This window comes from Heterodontus francisci, chromosome 9 (genome assembly GCF_036365525.1).
Source record: "Heterodontus francisci isolate sHetFra1 chromosome 9, sHetFra1.hap1, whole genome shotgun sequence".
Lineage (NCBI taxonomy): Eukaryota > Metazoa > Chordata > Chondrichthyes > Heterodontiformes > Heterodontidae > Heterodontus > Heterodontus francisci.
The window spans coordinates 68,292,006-68,312,126 of NC_090379.1; positions in this window are offsets into that span (position 1 = coordinate 68,292,006).

The window sequence follows — 20,121 nt, forward strand, 5'->3', positions numbered from 1 at the left end:
TATGCCTAATAGAATCCGTCTTTAATTAGATCATCTTTCAATTGTGCATATTTACAGGATTCTTTGTTAACCCAGTCACATATTGATCTATGGACTCTTTTTCACCTTTGGCCCTAATATTGAACACATATACCGTTCATAGGTTACGTTCACGTGGGGTTCAAAGCATTCCTTCAAGGCATTCAAAATTTCTGCTGTCCGTTTTTTTTGTTCTTCAGAGAGATTTAGGGTGGAATATACTTTGTAACAGTCTCTCCCCAACAGTGATAAAAATGTAGCTCCTCACAGCTGCTCTGGTTGGTTAATTAAATTTTTTGCAATTTTGTAATTTTGCCATTGCGAGTGGAAAAACTGCCAGTTCTGTTTCATATCACCTTTCATTTCTACTGGCGCAGGCAGAGGAAAATTTGCTGCCATTGTCTTACCCTGTGCTTTCAGCTGTTTCGTTGTTCCTTTTCTGTGGCTTCCTGTGAATTTTAGTAGCTTTTAGACCATTCCTGTGGACTTTATTCCATAGCTGTGCTTCTAAACAGCTCTTCAACACTCACCTCAGCTCCACTCTGACACCATGTTACGAGCTCACAGGACACCAGTCGGGTGTGGACTCTGTCTTTAATGAAACTGATTGCAATGGCTGCCCCCAGTCTGAGTCCCTCATAGTAGAGGTCACATGAATATAACAAGCCAGAAGACACATTGGTACAGTATTGCATTTATATCCCAAACAAGGATGACAGCCTGCTTCTCATTGGGCCAGCAGCTTGGCAGCCTCAGCAGCGCCACCAATGAAGGTGTCTGCTGCTGAGGCTACAGGGAGAATGAGAGGGCACCTCCATATTGAGGTGCTCTCGAAGGGCCAGTGAGAACATTTTTTTAATGTGCCGAGGCCAGACAGGTAGGCTCTGGCAATCGGAGTGATGAACCCTCCAGCAGCGGCATCGGACCGGCAAGGGCGGCCATTGCTGCCGGGGGGGGGGGAGGGGGGGTGTTCCCTCCATGGGCCATCAAGCATCAATAAAGAAAGGCACCCCCACCCCCAATAGGAACCCACTTGGGGGGCTGCCTCAATGTGTCTGGCAGTCTCCCCATGCAGCCGGGGGACCGTTCTAACACTGGTAATATGGCCATTGTTACAACCAGGTGCGAAAGGGGTCTAGGTGTCCCTCTCAGCCTTCACCTGGTCTTACCGTAACAAGGTTTAATTTTGAACACACCATGTTTTAGGCTCCCCCTTGGTGAATCCTTGTTCACCGCTTTCCAATTATAAGGCAAAGAAATCAGCACAAACAAGTTTTCTTAGGTTTAAAGTAAAGAAGGTTGAAATTTCTTAAACTTAAACTTAAACTCTAATTCGGTTGATGCCTACGGATACATGATGCACCCACGCTAGCATGCATACGTGATACACACATGCAAATAGAGACAGAAAACAGCAGAAGAAAAATAAAGGTTTGAGGCAATCTCTGAAGATGGTTTTTGTTACGGATCTTTGAGCTCACTGTAGAGTCCTTGATTGTAGGTCGGTCTTGCTTTTTGTTGATGTCTAGTATTCTTCTTAAACCTTGTTCACTGTAGGAGACTTTTCTCTGTTGGGGTTCATGTGTTTTCAGTGGATTTGGAGTTCCATGAGAAAGAGATGGGAGCAGACAGACAGGAGGCTATGGTGAGCCAGCCGGGAGAGGTCTTTTCAGTCCAGGAGCAAACAAACACTCTGAGTTCAAACTCTCTGTGGCTAGTTCAAAAAACCCTGGAACAGCCAGTTAGTCGTGTGACCAGATGGTCCAACCAATCCTAGCCCCTGTGGATTGCATCACCCCAGCAGGCCCTGGAATATACTTCCCCACCTCTTCACTGTCCGGTGATCAACATCCATTGTGGTTGGATCTGTCAGGGATGATCCTTTGCCTACACAAGCACCGTCTGTTAGTATGCAAATGTTTTTTCCAGCCACGGCTGATCTGTTCAGCAAGTCATTTCCTCACTCCAGCAACAGTTCAAAATCAATGTTCATATGACAAAACCAGTGTGCCTCATTCATGGCAGGTGGGGGCCTACATGACACCATTAGGGCGGCACAGTGGCGCAGTGGTTAGCACCGCAGCCTCACAGCTGCAGGGACCCGGGTTCGATTCCGGGTACTGCCTGTGTGGAGTTTGCAAGTTCTCCCTGTGTCTGCGTGGGTTTCCTCCGGGTGCTCCAGTTTCCTCCCACAAGCCAAAAGACTTGCAGGTTGATAGGTAAATTGGCCATTATAAATTGTCACTAGTATAGGTAGGTGGTAGGGAAATATAGGGACAGGTGGGGATGTTTGGTAGGAATATGGGATTAGTGTAGGATTAGTATAAATGGGTGGTTGATGTTCGGCACAGACTCGGTGGGCCGAAGGGCCTGTTTCAGTGCTGTATCTCTAATCATAATCTAATCATTAATTAACTTAGTTGGCCACCCGCCTCTGGTCGGTAGGCAGCTGAGCCACTGCCGTTCCCACCTCTTAAAATATCCCGTAATGGCGGGAAGACATTGGGCTTCCTTCCTGACGCCTTCCACCACCATTTTACCAGCCCTCCCACCTCCCAGCCAATCTCCAGAGGGCTGGTAAAATCCTGGCCATGATTCTACGTGGAATAAGAATAAAAATTAATGCCAGCATATTTCCTAAAAGCATATGTGAATGTTAAATGTTGTTAATTGGTTAATTCATTTTGATGAACTGCAGGAAATTAGTCATCTGCAATAATCCAAAACAATTGCAATTTGACAAGTTCTAATTCATTCGAAACCTCCAAGGCCTTGCTTCACTAAAAGCTCAACAGATCTTCAATGGCCTCGTGGTATAACAATTGAAAGCAAGGAAGTCACAGTAATGAGCAATGGCCTTTTGAGTAACCACATATGCAATAATCTCTAATCGGTTTAATTACTATGTAAAGTAAGTTTTCAACAGCAAAAGACTTGGAGGGGAAACCATCACATTATTTAGCTAGTGTTTCCTGCAATATTTGCATCTGTTGCTGGATATTTTACATCTTAGATCAGCAAAGATGTGAAAACAGAAGCTACATCAGATACCTTGGAAAATAATTCCAATATTATAGAACTGATCATACCTATGTCAAATCTAACATCCCAAGCAGCTGATTGCCTTACATCAAAGTGCATCATAGGTACACTGATGCCAGTGAAGATGTCCTGACGAGACAGGCAGCCAACACAGTTGCCTTAAGCAGACTTCTAAGTTGACAATTGGTAACAGGTTCAAACATAGGAATTCACAACTGACTTCTGAAATACATAACAGGAGGCTAAAAATATAATTTTTGAAACAATTTTATTTTAGATAGGCAAGATCGACTAGCTTTATTGTATTTTCATATGTACTATAGCAGGAAATTAAGACTAAGGGGCTTATGTTCATTAGCATCCCAAATCAGGTTTGATTCCAGCAGTGTGCAGTGATGACAAACAAGAATGGCGAAGCCAGAAGATGGAACTAAATTCAGCTTTGAGCTTCATCATCATAATTCAGGTGAGCGCGTCAGTCAGGACCTGACCAATTTCAGCTGGCACTGAGGCCAAAAACAGGTAAGTCTGCAGGAGGAGGCAGAGGAAGGGAGGTGAGGTTAGGCTGGCAGTGACCTGCTATTGTTTTGTGGAGCTAGCAGAACCACTCCTGCTCCTTCAGACTGCACAAAAAATAAATTTTGCAAAGTTTTGAGGCCTGTTGTTTCGAGTGGCCTTTTCAGGTAAGTAGTTCATCTATATGTAGTTCAGGACCCAGAAATACTATTCAGAGCTTATCAAGGAATTTTAGTGGCTTTGCCCTCTTATAGTGTAAGGTAATGAATTGTTAGCGCGTTAAATTAGCTGTTTCCTCACTGATATAAGATGCTAGCCCTGGAAGTTCCCTCTTGTATTAGAGCAGGATCAACTAAAAGGAAAACAGAGCATTTTGTTACGTAATATAGATATAAACTAGAACAAAATTGTTCAAATGCAAAATAGCAACAAGCGTGATAATTGAAAATCAACAATTTGAAAGGGAAAACAGAGAATTTATAGGAATATAATGTTACGACCAAGGCAGGAGGAGTGCTCTGGTTTTCTAGTTCCACTTCTCCACAGGTCACATCATATATTTAAATTTGTAATGTATGGCTGATTCGTTTAAATCTGCACAGTGAGGCCGACTTGAGCGCAGCCTGCATGGAACTTTTGGATTGCTGTACAGATGCGCAGCTAAAGGGAACATTGCTGGTGACTCATCATTCGCTGATCCCAACTCTATGTTAACCTCCAAGGTAAATGCAGTGCCATTGGCTGAGCTGGTGGCTGCAAGTGTCAGATCAAGTGATGAAGCTGCTTCATCAGTGCTGTACTGCTGCTCTCTCTCCTCCTCCTGGGGAAGTTGTGGCTGAGCAGGTGGCAGTACTCAGGTGTCTGAAAGCAGAAAATCAGAAAAGGAAGGTTGGTGTAAGGGAAGGGTGTGCAGTGGGAAACAAGAGATCCATGGTCACACCATTTGCAAACTTGCTCACCCTTCAGATCACATGATAAGGGTGAGCTGGAAGTTGAGAAGGGACATAAGGCAGAAATATACTGCCATCTTCAATGTTCTCAGGGACATCAGATGGCAAGGGCTCTGTCACAGCCAGCCATATGATGCAGAGAGCCATCTCCTCCATAGGGCTCAGGAGATGCTGGCATCCTTGTCTCCTGCCAGTTCGTCTCTGCTTCCTTCTATTGTGTATCACCTTGTCCTGCAAGAAAGAGGGGAGAATGTTAATTATTGTGTAGCACCATGTTTGAGTGATGTGCATACCAAGCTACTAGCTGGAGATATGTGCAGGCAGTGAGAGGTGAATGTAAGGTCGGTAGGTGTATGAAGGTGAGGTGATGTATCTGGCTATTTGGCATGAATCCTGAGTGCCAGGGACTGCTGCTGAGTGAGTGATGGGGATCTGGTGCATTGAGCAGCGTGATAGGCTGGTGGTGTGGTGGGTAGGAGATATCACCTGAAGATGCATTCACTGATCATGACAACCCACGTTATCAAGAATTCTTATGGCACTGCTGCCAGGTCCTCAAGTCCAAACACCTGAAATTGAACTCCCTGGCCACCTGCTCCCAAGCCCTTCTGAGGGTGATCTTTGAGGGCCTTGGCACCCCACAGAACCATGGCAGCTCTCCTCCTGTCTACATCCACCTCTAAGGCCTCCTGCGCTGCATCAGGACCCTGGAGCCCCCTCTCTCCTGATGTTCCATTTTCCTTGTTTAAAATTGCAGCAATGGTATTCAGGAGCAGCCTCTTGTAATTCAGTGCTGCTACCCTTTAAGAGGGACAGACTGCCTTTCAGCACAGTGCTGCTCAGCACCCGACTAAGCACAGAGGCAGCCAGCAGTGTGGGAGCTGCTCAACCCACTATGACATTCAGGGTAAATGAGATGGCAGCATGAAGTTTATGGCACATGCCCCATGCCTGAAAAACAGGACAAACCAATTTTTAGCCCCAGTTCCTTCATTCAGGTACTTAATAAATATGTTGAAAAGCTAAGGCAATAGTACAGATCACAGAGGTACACCACCTTGTTGTGTGTCTCCTACCATGCAACCAATAACCAAGGTTACCTACAATTCCAGCACTTTCATTTTTGATTTAAAAAAGCTTTCTTTTTAGTTGTTCATGGAATATGAGTGTCGCTGTAAAGGCCAGCATTTATTGCCCATTCTCATCACCCTTGCAGAGGTGTTGGTGAGCCACTTTCTTGAACTGCTGCAGTCCTTAGGGTATCGGTACACCCACAGTGCTGTTAGGAAGGGAGTTCCAGGTTTTTGACCCAGCGACAATGAAGGAACGGTAATGTAGTTCCAAGTCCGGATGGTGTTTGCCTTGGAGGGGAACATACATGTGGCAGTGTTCTCATGTATCTGCTTCCCATGTCTTTCTAGGTGGTAGATGTCGCAGGTTTGGAAGGTGCTGTCGAAGGAGGCTTGGCGAGTTGCTGCAGTACATCTTACAGATGGTACACACTGCTGCCATTGTGCACCGGTGGTGGAGGGAGTGAATGTTTAATGTGGTGGGATGGGGTGCCGATCAAGCAGGCTACTTTGTCCTGGATGGTGTCAAGCTTCTTGAGTGTTATTGGAGCTGCACCAATCCAGGCAAGTGGAGAGTATTCCATCACACTCCTGGCTTGTGCCTTGTAGATGGTTGATAGGCACTGGGGAGTCAGGTGGTGAGTTACTCACTGCAGAATTCCCAGAATTCTGACATGCTCTTGTAGCCATAGTATTTTTATGGCTGATCCAGTTAAGTTTCTGATCATGGTAAACCCCCATTATGTTGATGGTGAGGAATTCAGCAATGGTAATGCCATTGAAATTCAAGGGGAGATGGTTAGATTCTCTCTTGTTGGAGATGGTCATTGCCTGGCACTTGTGTGGCATGAATGTTGTTGCTACTTATCAACCCAGGTTATGAATGCTGTCCAGGTCTTGCTGCATGCAGGCAGGGACTACTTCAATATCTGAGGAGTTGCAAGTGGTACAGAACATCATACAATCATCAGCGAACAACACACTTCTGACCTTGGAGGGAAGGTCATTAAAGAAATCCCTGAAGATGGTTGGGCCTGAGGAATTCCTGCAGTGATATCCTGGAGCTGAGATGATTGGCCTCCAACAAACACAGCCATCTTCCTTTGTGCTAGGTATGATTCCAACCAGAAGAGAGTTTTCCCTGTTTCCCATTGACTTCAACTTTGCTAGGGCTCCTTGATGCCACACTCGGTCAAATGCTGCCTTGATGTCAAGGGTAGTCATTCTCACCTCACCTATGGAATTCAGCTCTTTTGTTCATGTTTGGATCGAGGCTGTAATGAAGCCTGGAGCTGAGTGGCCCTCGTGGAACCCAAACTGAGGATTGCTGAGCAAGTTATTGCTGAGTAAGTGCCGCTTGGTAGCACTGTCGATGACACCTTCCAACACTTTGCTGTTGATTCAGAGTAGTCTGCTGGGGTGGTAATTGGCCAGATAAGATTTGTCCTGCTCTTGTGGACAGAACATACTGGGACAATTTTCCACATTGTCAGGTTGATGCCAGCATCATAACTGCACTGGAACAACTTGGTTAGGGGCACAGCTAGTTCTGCAGCACAAGTCTTCAGTACTACAGCAGGGATGTTGCCAGTACTCATAGCCTTTGCAGTATCCAGTGCCTTCAGCCGTATCTTAATATCACATGGAGTGAATCGAATTGGCTGAAGACTGGCTGTGACGCTGGGGACTTCAGGAGGAGGCTGAGATGGATCATCCACTCGGCACTTCCAGCTGAAGATGGATGCAAATGCTTAAGCCTTTTCTTTTGCACTGATAGGTTGGGTTCCTCCATCATTGAGGCTGGGGATATTTGTGGAGCCTCCTCCTCCAGTTAGTTGTTTAATTAACCACCACCATTCACGACTGGATGTGTCAAGACTGCAGAGCTTTGATCTGATCCGTTGGTTGCGAGATCATTTAGCTCTATCACATGCTGCTTCTGCTGTTTAGCATGCGTGTAGTCCTGTGTTGTAGCTTCACCAGGTTGACCCCTCATTTTTAGGTATGCTTGTTGCTGCTTCGAGCATGCTATCCTGCACTCTTTATTGAAACAGGACAGGACAGGTTTTTGCAGGCAGGACTTTATCTCAACAGGGGCTGTCTGGTGGTCACTCCTACTAATACTGTCATAGACAGATGCATCTGCAACTGGTAGATTGGTGAGGGTGAAGTCAAGTAGGCTTTTCCCTCTAATTGGTTCTCTCACCACATGCCGCAGGCACAGTCTGGCATATATGCCCTTCAAGACTCAGCCAGCTCAGTCAGTTGTGGTGCTACTGAGCCATTGTTGGTGATGGACATTGAAGTTCCCCACCCAGAGTTCATTCCGTGCCCTTGCCACCTTCAGTGCTTCTTCCAAGTTATGTTCAACATGGAGGATTACGAATTCATCAGCTCAGGGAGGGTGGTAGGTGCTGATCAGGAGGAGGTTTCCTTGTCCATGTTTTACCTGATGCCTTGAGACTTCATGGAATCTGGAATCAATGATGAAGACTCCCAGGCAACTCCCTCCCGACTGTATACCACTGTGCCACCACCTCTGGTGGGTCTATCCTGCTGCTGGGATAGGACATACCCAGGGATACACTTATGTGGAAACTTACTAAATTCCTTCTCCAAGTCCATACAGCCAACATCCAAAGGCACTTCTCTATTCACCATGTCAGTGAGCTCCTCAGAAAATGCAGCTAGATTAGTCAAACATGACCTGCCCTTCACAAGTCCACACTGAATCTCTTTCATCAGCCCATACTTGTCCAAGTGCTGAGTCACCCTATCCTTGATGATAGATTCCAGTAACTTCCCATAATAGATGTCAAACTGACAAGTCTCTAGTTACCTCTTTACCTTTATAACGTCTTAAATATTGCAGTGATATTTGCATTCCAATTCATTGGCACAATTCTTGAATCTAGACAGCTTTGGAAAATTATGACTAATTCATCTGAAATTTATTTCCCTATTTCATTCAGATAGTTCATGATGTGAATAACAGCTCAGATAGACTTCATAAATCCCCATATCTTACCATGATGCACGCTTTTTTTTTCGCTTTTTTTACTCATTGGACTTATTGGTTGGTAAATGATCAAAGAAGTAGGCAGATTTGTTAAAAAAAAAATTTATTGGCAATAATTGCTATGATCTGTAAATAACGGTATGTAATTAACAACTTTGATATATATATAGTGCCTTGAACATCACAAAATGTCCCCAGGCGCTTCACAGGAGCATTATCAAACAAAATTTGACACCTAGTCACATAAGAACAGATGACCAAAAGCTTAGTCAAAGAGGTTTCAAGGAACATCTAAAAGGAGAAGAGAAAAGTAGAGAGTCAGTGAGGTTTAAGGAGGGAATTCCAGAGCTTAGGGGCTTGGCATCTGAAAGCATGGATGCCAATGGTGCAGCAATTAAAAATGGGAATGCTCAAGAGACCAAAATTAGAGGAACACAGACAGTGTAAAGGATGAGTCCGTCCACAGTGTGGCCTGTAGCCACAGCTGTGGCCCCTGACACCCACGGCTCTGGGAGGGGACTGGGGTTAAAGGAGGCGTCAATGGCTCTCTGGCCTGTCACCATGAGGCCAAGTCCAGGCACCTGCCAGGCTTCAGCCTCCATTGGGGGGACCTCTGCCATTGGGAGATCCAAGAGGCTGTAAGTAGGTTTAGGTAGCTGGATTTTAGCTTAACTTGACCATTTTCACACTGTATCCTCTGAATAACTTAAAGTCAAGTAAGCCATCTTAATACAACACATGAGCAAAGAAGTCATTTTTGTGTCTTGTATCAGCAACTGCATTAATCAAATTAATGTATTAAGTAGTAACCCATCAAGAAACAATGATTACAAAGCAATGTACCTTGATTGAGTTGTAATTAATGAATTAAGAATCATGCTGGAAAGAATGGGCTTTAATGTAAAAGTATCAAGTTTAAAAACTAAGTTTTAAGCTTGTAAGAAATTCAATATCAGTTGGACTTTGAAAGTCACTGTGACACAAAGTCAGCAAAAAACTATTGTGACACTGATAACATTCATTAACTTTGCTAAAAAAGAACCAATTTCTGTACACAGTCATATTGTCCAAGGAGATAACAACCATAATGATTAGAACTCTTCATAGGTTTTTATCTCAATTATTGGCAAAATGTTTTATCGATTAAACTCCAATTAGAGTAGGGTAGTAATTGACATCACAGGCCATGGACCAACTATCAGGCAAGTTACAAGGCGGTCTGATGACCAAAAAGGGTATAAAAGAATAGTTGTTGAACATGAGAAGCAGCATGAAAAATCTACAGGAAGAAAGAAGAGACTCTTCAGTCAACAGAACACAGCAAGAGAAAGAGTCCGCGCTAGAGGCCTGCTTTAGGTCAGGAAAAAGAACACGACCCAACCCCAACTGAGCCACAGCGGACCCCAGCCCGACCCGACCCAAGTCCCTCCAATTTTGCCCCAAGCCCGACCCGACCCGAACCCGTCACTACTCAACCCGACCCGAGCCCGACCCGACCCGACCCGACCATCCCTTTACTTACTTTCCAAACACCGACCTGCAAGAAGCTGCAGCACATGCGCAATGACATCATAGTGACGTCACTTGCTCACTGTGCAGACTCAGTTTCGGCCCGGACTCCCAGTTCAGGTAAGTTTTTTAATTTCAATACTTACCGTCAGAGCGCTTACCGTGTGTAACCCGACCCAAACCCGACGCATGTGGTCGGGTCCCATCAGGTTCAGGTCGGGTAGCAGGCACTAGTCCGTGCCACAGTCACTCGGAGGACTACTGCCAAGGTTCTGAGGAACAGACTGTGACTATTGTCTTTGTTAAGTATTGCTTCTTTGTGCTGAATATAAATGACTTAATAAATCTGCTGCACTTATAACCAACAGATTTGTGTAGAAACGGACAAGTCACCCTGGTTGGATTAAATGGAATCCTGAAAGTAGCAGGAAATCTATAAGGCATCACCAATTTGCCCCATGTGGGAAATTAATTGATCTTAATTAGCTACCCGCCACTGTTGAGCGGGCAGCCAGTGCCAGTAAGACTCTGGCTCCAGCAAAGTCATTTGGAGGGAGGAATGTGTTGGGGAGCCACCCTGATGCAAGATATTCTAATTTTGCTCCTGGTCTCATCTCCAAACCCGTGACCACGGGACTGGGAAAATTCAGCCAAGGATGAGAATTTTTAAATTGAGGCATTGCTGGACTGAGAGCCAATGTAGGCCAGTGAGCACAGAAGTGATGGGTGAATGGGATTTGGTGTGAAGTAGGATACAGGCGGCAGAGTTTTGGATGAGCTTAAGCTTATGGAGCTTCGAAGATGGGAGGCCGGCCAAAACAATGTTGCAATATTCATGTCTAGAGGTAGCAAAGGCATGGATGAGGGTTTCAGCAGCAGATGAGCTGAGGCAGGGATGGAGTCAGGTGATTAAATTGACTTTTTGCATGTTGAATACAAATTTTAAGCACCTGCACCAACCAAGGATATGTTAATAATATCTTCCAAAGATCTACCAGATTTTTATGTCATGTATTAGGCTCCCCAGTATTGTCACATACCATGTAAGACTTGTGGGAATATAAATTAAATGCTTTCGGCAACATTAAGAAATAGATTTTCTGACTGACAGATTCCGTTCCTGAAGTAAAGGTAAATTTAATTGAACATCACTAAGATATAATATATAACTACTAAAATAGGTTTGATAGATGTTGACTTTGAATTAGAGGACAAGATCATTTATGTGTTTGAGAGACATCTTGACAAATATATGAATAGGAAGGGAATAGAGGGATATGGGCCCCAGAAGTGCAGAAGGTGTTAGTTTAGGCAGGCATCAAGATCGGCGCAGGCTTGGAGGGCCGAATGGCCTGTTCCTGTGCTGTACTGTCCTTTGTTCTTTGTACAAAGGAAGCAAACTTAGTTGACAAACTGATGACCTAGCTGAAAACATGTTTTAAAAATAGAATGGACTTAAATTTCAAAGCCTTGTAAATTGTCTAATTGCTGTCTTAACTTTTACATTGCTTACTCCACCTCAGATACTTAAAAAGCACTTAATTCTCAAGTTTGATTTAAAGCAATGTTTTTTGGAACACACAGAACAGACACCACTATTCAAATAGAATATCTACAAGAATCCATAGAATGAGAAAACAAAATTAGCCAATAATAACTATGTGACAGCTTGATCTGCTGGAATAGCAAAACAACCTTTTCCTTGATGGTCCAGTCCATAAATGTGATACCAAGCAATACAAAGGATAAAAGCCAATAATCAATCTACAGTCTGTATTTAATTAGCTGATCTCAGCAAGTCTGGTAGCAGAGACCTTAGACAGGATGGAAAGGAGATTTCCCAGAATGATTACAGGAATGAGAGTTATATGGAGAGACTAGAAAAGTTAGGATTGTTCAATTTAGACCAGAGAAGGTTATGGCATAATTGGGATTTTGATAGGGTAATTAGGAGAAACTATTCGAATTGGCATGTGGGTCAGTAACCAAAGGACACAGATTTAAGATAATTGGCAAATGAACCAGAGGGGAGTTGAGGAGTTTCTCACACAGCGGGTTGTTCTCATCTGGAATCCCAGCCGGAAAGAGTGATGGGAGCAAATTCAATTGTAGCTTTCAAAAGGCAATTATATATATACTTGAAAAGGAAAAATATTGCAGGGTAATAGGGAAAGATTAAGGAGTGAGACTAATTGGATAGCCCTATCAAAGAGCTGAAACAGGCACAAATGGGTGGAATGGCCTCCTTCTATGATAGACTGGTCTTGGTGTCCCTTAACTAGAGGTAACTACTGAGTAATTACATGCTGGAAAGTATTCACGTAAACACCTCTAGATTAGGTTTTGTTATGATGTTCTCCCATGGTTAAATAATTTGCAGGCATTTACTTTCTCAGCTCAAGCATGACAAGCAGTTACATGGACACGCCACTCCATTCAATAAAAAGACTCTCTTTAAAAAAGTTTACCGAAATAAAGTTGTAGAAATGTGTCCTCCAACTTTTCCTCAACTAATTTTGAAAAAATAAATGAACAGTAGCTGCTAGAAACCCCAGGAAAAATATTCCATTGACACAGTTGACTAAATGGTACTGGTGCATCCTAGGAAAGTAGGTATATTGTACAATGTCAAATTTCATAACTAAAATTGAACTTACAACATTTCTGATAACTCTTGCCATTAACTGCTAACCCTGGTCAGTCACTTCTCTTTCCACATCCATCTGAAATCACAGGCCCAGCCAGAGCAGAGGAAGAGGCAGACATTCCTCTTGACAATACACCATCACTACAAATTGGGTAATGTTGTTTATATCACATGTTCCAGGCTGGAATGACCCAGATGTATAGAACCTCAGGGGCAGTTGTTGGATATTCTGGAGAGTTGTATGTTGGACATCTTGGGGAGTTGTGGGTTAATAATTGAACTTCTTTGTATCTTGGAGCAACAGCTTTCCAATATAAACCCCCTTGGGCTGCTGTATGCAAGGAAGATGGTGCAGTGGCAGCAAATAAGAAGACAATCTGCTCAGAGGGGAAGGAGCAAGATGGGGAGAAGGGTTCTCAACAGGAGGCCTTACCAACCTAGGGTCTTCTGGGAGCAATTCCCTTACCTCCACCTAACCACAGGCAGTGTGTTCATCGCCTGCAATTCACAGAGGAGGTGCTCACAGAATTTTGCTACCTCTTCGAACCAGACTTGCAGCCTCAGAGCAGGGCGAGGACAGCGCTACCAGTGGTTATGAAGGTGGTAATTAGGGTCTTACTTGAGCACTTATAAGCAGACATGTTCTGAGACTGGTGAAGGCTTTTATCCTTCCATAACAAGCTTTCTGGAGTTTAACATGGTAGCAGAGGATGGTTGCCTAAAACTGAAGGTTGGAAACTAGGAATTTTTTTTTTACATAGAAAACTAAAATATCATGGGCTATTGTGGAAAATATAGCAGAAAGCAAGTGTAAATTGTCAGGGTATGGTTACCCTCTAACGTTCTATGAGTCTGAACCATATGGCCAGTGGAAGAATGAAGTGGATATGTGGCCACGGGTTACATCTCTACCAAAGAGAAAATAAGGTATGGCCTTGGTGTTGTCACTTGCTACCAAAAGTAAAATCAGAAGTAAAGTGTTTTGTGAACTGGATGCTCATCAGTTGGATACTGTATTCTTGGTTGAAATTTACAAGAAAGATGACCTATTGAATGTGTATGAGGCATGGTCAGACTTTGATAGATTTCAGAAAACAGGTGGCTATTCAATGGAGGAATATATCATGGACTGTGATAACTATATAACAGATTGTATAGGAAATTGAGGAAATTCAATTTGGAGATCCCTGGTTCAGTGCTAGCATTTTAATTGCTAGATTGTACTAGAGTGTCGCATATGGACAGGCACCTGGTTCTAACTGGGGTTCAGTTTTTGGACAAAGTCTCCCTGTTGGATCAAATGTCTGTTACTTTAAAGAAATTCCTGGGGAAATAGTCATTTCCTGCAGCCCTGGTAGAACAAACAAGGCATTCTGCAGTAACATAAAGAATTGAGGACTCAATGTTTACAAGATTTTGAAATGGTCCAGATACTGGAAGCAGGCATAAGTGCAATGGAAGAATTAAAGACAGGAGGAATGAAGATGAAAGCACCTTTAGCAGGTCTGATTATTACAGTGGAAGACAGAATTGGAACAGCAATCATACGTGAATGAATCCCAGGAATGCCCAAGGAACAGTTAATAGGTACTTCAGATGTGACTCAAAGTATCACTATGTAATGAACTGCCCTAAGCAGAGGGGCAGAGTCCTTGAAATAATACACAATGCAGAGGATTCTGAGGTATAAGAGGAAGATAACTGAACAAATTGTATTAGTCACAAGGAGTTTTAGTCCTGTGATGAATGTGTTAGTTGCAGATTCGTTCAATTGCGTTATATTGGATAGTGCTTGCATGTCAACGGTATGTGGAACTGATTGGTTACAATGTTATCTGGATTCACTTAGTAGAGAGGATCGATGCAAGGTTAAGGAGTATAAAAGTACTACCAGCTTTAAGTTTGGTGATGACAACACACTGAAGTCACTGAAGAGAGTAGTAATTCCATGTAAAATAGCTGGAGTAAGCGACTTTATCAGTACTGATGTAGTCTCTCGTGAGATAACTTTACTGTTGAGTCAACCTTCAATGAAAAAGGCACAAATGAAACTTGATATGGAGTACAATAAGGCAATTGTTTTTGAAAAGTTGGTGAATTTGCAGTTTACCCAGTCAGCGCATTCTTGTATACCCTTAACAAAACCTGATGTTTCTAGTCAAGAGTGTCAGAACAGTATTAATGGCATCAGGTGTTAGGAATCAGAGAGATTAAAAGCAAATTGTCTTAAAGTTAAATAGACAATTTGCTCACCCTCCTTGTCAGAGATTAAAAACTTTGCTAAAGGATGCAGGTATTATTGATGAAGAGCATACAAGGATAATAGAAGAGATTAGTGAAAAGTGTGATTGTGATGTGAGGGATCACGACACTCAAGAAAGAGCTATCACATCCGAAGGACAATTGCCCCAGGTGACATATATTCCAGAGGGGTCTAATAGATGGAGGAATGCCACAATTGTAGGACATGCAGGAAAATCTACAGGCAAATTTAAATATTGGTTAAATGTTCAAGATGATGGCCAAGAAGCAAAGTCCATGGACTGGCAGAATGGGGTGAAAGAGTGGAGGGTAAGAAAGTGCAGTGCACGTTCTAATAGTGGGTCTGGAAGTGACTCTTGCATCAGGAAACGATCATGTATTGGAGAAAGAGCTTCCAATAATGTGTGAGAAAGATCTTCTAGCAGTAGTCCCGACAGACATCAAAGTGCTAATAGAGGCCATAGTTTGAGCAGATTCCACAATGAAACAAAGGCTAGAGAGCAGTCTTGGAATAGAACTGGAAGCAGAAGTCCTCATGACCGTGAAGTTTGAGTGGCAGCCAATAAACTTGAGCATAAACTAATAAGAGAAGAAAAACATAAGGAATTAGAGAGTTGGAAAGAGGTACCAGATAGGGGACAGTCAGCCTTGTCACATAGATGGATTTGTACTGAAAAATTCCTTCCTGATGGAACTCATAAGGCTAAAGCAAGACTAGTTGCGAGGGGTTTTGAAGAGTGACTGGGTGAGACTGATGTTAGAATGGACTCTCCTATAGCTGGAAAAGTAATCTTGAAAATCGTTTTAGCTCTTTTGGCCACATATTCATGGGAGTAGATCCATTGACATAAAAGTTGCATTCCTTTAGGGTGACAGTTTTTAGAGAGAAGTGTTTCTGAAACCACCCAAAGAGGCAGCAGATGCAGAAGGAAAACTATGGAAACTGAACAAGTGCATTTATAGCCTTAATGATGCTTCCAGGGTGTGGTATTTGTCGGTGAGATCTGTTTTTTGAAAATCTGTTGTGTTCAACTAAAAGTAGATCCTGCAATGTTTTATTGGTGTCTATAAGGCATTTGGATATCTCCTGTATTTTTGTTATGCTGTGAGGCATTTTTTAATATCTCCTGAATTTCTGTTCATAAGTAAAATGTAACCAGTTGTGCTGTGGACCAGCATGTGGAGCTTACCGGGTGGTAAAAAGTTGGAGGCGAAGGACATCAGGACGAAAGGAGGAGAATTCTGACCGAAGACATCATCACTGGGGTTCATATTGGACTTTAAAAAAAAATAAAAGACAATGTAACTGAACAAAGATGCCCAATATACACATACAGACAGACAAATCAGGACATGCCACTGATAACCTGGGCTGTTAAAACATCAAACAGCCTGTTTACAACCACTCTCGTGGACAATGGTTTCCTTCTTGCCTTATCAAGATGCAGATATCACATCCATGGGTGGTATGCACCTAAGACACCCCCTGCTGAGAGTATGATATGACTAAATGCAGGTGGCGTTGCATAGCCATGGTGGGATTGATAAGGCACTGAAACCCAATCGGTTGAACCAATTCAAAACATTACCTTATATGTCAAGGGGCCAGGGTCAGAAAGGGATATAAAGCCACAGCTCACAAGGACATTGTTGCTGCAGCCCGGAAGCGTGATTTGGTTAGTCACTGGAAGTCATGCAGAAGATATCATTCAGCAGATCTGACCACCTGGGAACATCTTCTGTACACTGGTGTTGTAAGTATATACTAGTGTTGTGAGTATATACTGTTGCTTAGTGAGTTAATAAAGGTGTTCCACATAAAGTGGAAATTGTATCCAATGTTTGTTTCATGCCATTAATACTCAGTTAGGGGTCAGGACCTTAGAGGGAAAGTGAGACCCCTTTTAAGAGTCTTACAATCATAAAGGAAAATTTTCAGGCATCTTCATGATGCATGGTGATGATTTCTTATGGGGTGGTACTGCTGATTTTGCAAAATATACTATTAATAAGATTAGAGTAAAAATTAAGATTGGGAGTCAGGCTTGTGCGGCCTTTAAATAAATTGGTTTAGATATGAAGCAAACTAAGTCTGGAACAACTTTAAAGTAACAATTATAATTAGAGAGTGTTACTCCCATCTTGGTTAATCGTGTTAGGTAATCACAGGAGGATATGTCTAAAGCAGAGATTGAGCAATTGCAAAGCTTAATTGGTCAATTAAACTGGTTGTGCTCTCAGACTAGGCCTGATGCTAGTTTTAATGTGCTGGAGTTAAGCATGATGATGAAACTTCCAAAATTTGAGAATGTTTTAAAAGGATTTTAAAATTTAAAATGTTTTTGTGATTGTGTATCAATTGTTTGAGCTCTTATAAGCAGACACTTACTGAGACTGGTGGTTTGAGTGAGGAGCTACATGAATGGTAATCCTTTTAAATAAAATAACATTAAAAAATTTTTAACATTAAAAAAAACTAAATCTGGGGAGATGTGTACTGAAGTTCCCATCCTTAGGTGATTCAAAGAACATGAAACTAATAATTTTTAGTGATGCTTCACATGCTAATCTTGTTGATGGGTATTCGAGTGCAGCTGGTTTCATAATATTTCTGATGGGTGAAAATGGGAAATGTTGTCCTTTAGCTTGGGAGGCTAACAAAAAAGGTCGTTAAAAGCACTTTAGCTGCAGAAACACTGGGTCTTGTGGAGGCAGTGGATATGGGGTTCTATTTCTCAAATATTTTGGGTGAAATTCTGAACAAGGGACATACTGAAGTTAGGATACTCATTGTATGTTATGTGGATAATTGTTCTTTGTGGGACACTGTACACTACAAAAAATGTGAGTGGGAAAAGACTACGTATTGACCTTGCTGGATTGAAACAAATGCTGGAAAGGAAATTTCCAAACTTAAATGGATAGATGCAAGTCATCAGCTGTGCGATTATTTCACAAAAAGAAATGCTAGTACAAAGAAATTGTTATGGGTGCTAGAGGAGGGGTATGTCATAATTAGATTAGAGATACAGCACTGAAACAGGCCCTTCGGCCCACCGAGTCTGTGCCGAACATCAAACACCCATTTATACTAATCCTACACTAATCCCATATTCCTACCAAATATCCCCACCTGTCCCTATATTTCCCTACCACCTACCTATACTAGTGACAATTTATAATGGCCAATTTACCTATTAACCTGCAAGTCTTTTGGCTTGTGGGAGGAAACCGGAGCACCCGGAGAAAACCCACGCAGACACAATGTAATACTTTGGAATATGAAATTTATTTTGATTTATTTTGAAATGTTCTTTGAGCATGTTAATACTTTGTGCATAATATGGAATTTATTTTGAAATGTTTGAGCATATTAATCCACGCTGTGCGAGAAAAAGAAGGGAATCTGTTAATCTGTTGATTGTGTATCAATTGTTTGAGCTCTTATAAGCAGACACTTACTGAGACTGGTGGTTTGAGTGAGGAGCTACATGAATGGTAATCCTTTTATTCTGTACAATAATTGTGAAACTGAGTAAAGATAGGCTCCAGAATTATCCTTCCACAACAAGCTTTCTGGAGTTTAACACCTGGGGCTAAATTTTCTTCATATCAGGATCCTTCCAGGCTGGAACAGGCAACATATCTCCCAGTTCACCATCCATTGCTGCAGTAGAGAGATGACAGAGGCTTTTTATTCAAAGAGAGCGGATTTTATTGTGTTTTCTCTGAATGGAGAGAAGCAGCAGAGCACAGCTTTGCCAGGATAGCAGGCTTCCTTATTGTGCAGTGTGCCATCGATTGTACACATGTGGCGTTGCAGGTGCTGCATCTCAATGGTAAGATGTATCACAACCTCAACCACAACTCACTGAATGTGCTGTTGATGTACTGAGGATGGTCGCACATTTTGCTAGTGAACACCCACCATCCTGGTAGCAGGCATGGTGCGTTAACTCTGCACACCCACCTCAGGCATGCAGCCACTCAACAGCGTGCTTAGCGATGTCTCCACACAGAAATCATGTAAATGAGCAGGCAGCACAGACTTTGAATGCTGCCTGAATTGGAAACGTTGGGCAGGATAAATCATGCATCACAACCTCCGTGCCTGTTTTCAAGCCTTATCAAGTTTCCATTGCAGCCATGCATTCTGGAAAAATAAAAATTGCCCCAAACAAATATGTTTACATCATATGAGCAGTCAGCAGAATCAGAGACAAGTAATTAAGTTGTGTTTTGCCTAAATTGGAGTGCACAAGTGAGTATTAGATTACATTTATTGATTAGTTAGTTATTAAAGGATTGTAACCTCTGACTTGAGCTGTATTGACTGGCAAGCTAGTTATTAATTAGGTTTTAAAGTACAATGACTGACTGTAATTTTGATTGTTTTGCTATTTTCATGTGGTGTCTGTGTTTGAATTGGCTAATTGTGTTGAATCTGCTGTTTCAACTGAATCTAAATAGATTGTCCAAGTGAGAGACAGTCAATTTATGAAAGGAAGCAAACTGTGATTGGTTTGAAGCTGTTTTCAGGCATTTATGTTTCTAGTCCATTTCTTATGAATGGCTGGTGGAAACCAATCTTATTTGTATGCATCATATTTTGGTGGGAGTTTGGAACCATTTCAATGCTTAATAATCCCGCACCTGAATCAAGCAAATCTACAGTACTCCAGATAGCTTGGGTCATTAATGTAACATGGATAATGGAATTGCTGCCATTCAATTCCAAACAACTCTGAAAATCAACAGCCTAATGATAAGGATGGTCCTGGTTAGAGTAGCATAGGGAAGCTAACCAGTGCTATGCTAGTAAGCCAGAGAGTGTGCATGAAATATCCAGCAAACAAAAGTTCTATGTAGTATGATGATGGCCGTTGGGTCACAAATTTTAGAATTTAAATTATTCTAAAGTACTCATTTAAATACAAGATTTTTGTGCGATTGCCTGCCGTCAGTACAGGAACCCCAGTTTTAAAAAAAAAAGCTTTGAGGTGCTTGCAAAGTTGAATTTTTTTTAAAGGCTCATAAAAGAAAAAAAAAACAGGGAAATCCCAATTCCTATCAGAGGCTGATCGATTG